Genomic DNA, 1,309 nt, shown 5'->3' with positions numbered 1-1,309 from the left:
CAACTTACAAATATTTATTTTGATTAAATTTTGGCAGATGTCTACAAAGGTAAGTGAATTTGTAGTAGTAGAGCCATGGTGCCTAAACATGCCATGCGATGAGATAGATGGTGTAAACACAATTTCAATTGTGTGAAATTCAATAAAATTCTCCAGTTATCCATTAGAAGAGCTACTGGTAAGGATAATAATAGGCCTGAGCAACCAGAGTAAATAAACAAAGAACCAGCTCGTTTGTCCTTCTTAATCAAAATGTATTACCTTCCCTAAAGCAATCCTAGTATATAGTCTTCGATGTAGATATCTTTTCACCAACAACATGGCAAAACCTTGCATCACAAGTCGACACCTCTATGAAAAGAGTAGAGGCCAAGCCAACAAATAACATGTCAAAGGTGGTTAGACAGGTATTGAAGAAGAGGATCATTTTTGTTGGATGGTACGGTAAGGTAACATAAAGCCCTAGAGCACCATAATATTCTCCTCAATTATTACCACAGTATTGAAGAACCATGTACTAACTATGAATTATTGGTCGATACTATAAGATGAAGTTGTATAGAGGAAGAACAGCCAAACCTGTTAAACATAAGACAAGTACAAAAGAACCTATAGACAGAACGGCATGACTGCATGACCATATGTAAAGTTGCGAACTGGACAATGTAAGTTCCATAATTCAACCACAAGAAAACTTCGGCAAACCAACATTTAGTTATCTAAATCAAAGTTCAGATTATTTAGTACAGAAGTGGCAATTGGATTAAGCATTTTTAAAACATGCATGCAAGGCTACCAATACTAATTGGCAGGCCAACATATAAGAACAAATTTTCCTTCTTGTATTGCAGATATTCATAAAGCATGTATTGAATTATCTGTGCACAAAATGGTTTGCCGTAGATTGTCAAAGAGATTATGTATAGTCCTTACATTCAAATAGCCTTAAAACTAACATAAAAATGCAGTAATTCATTGGCATAAATGGTCTGGATACAATCCTCTGAAGTCTGCAATACAATACCAATTGGCAGGCAACATTCAGAGAAGCATGTACTGAATTTATCCTATAGAAATTCAGAGAACCATGTTCTGAATTTAGCTTGTCTAAATTAAGAGAAGCATGAGTGGAGGAGCTGAGTCGACCTTTTCCTGGATGTTGTCTACCTTTTCTAAGGGCCTCAACGGGGCAGCGGTGGCGATCGACTGGATGAGTTGTAGCAACCTTCTTTCGCATCATTGGGATTATATAGTATTTTATTGCCAACATGGACGGCCAGAGAATCAGTATTGAAGTTTTAGCTCTTAC

This window comes from Triticum urartu, chromosome 7A, assembly GCF_056163025.1.
Source record: "Triticum urartu cultivar PI428250 chromosome 7A, HENAU_Tu73, whole genome shotgun sequence".
NCBI lineage: Eukaryota > Viridiplantae > Streptophyta > Magnoliopsida > Poales > Poaceae > Triticum > Triticum urartu.
This window is presented reverse-complemented; position numbering follows the sequence as displayed.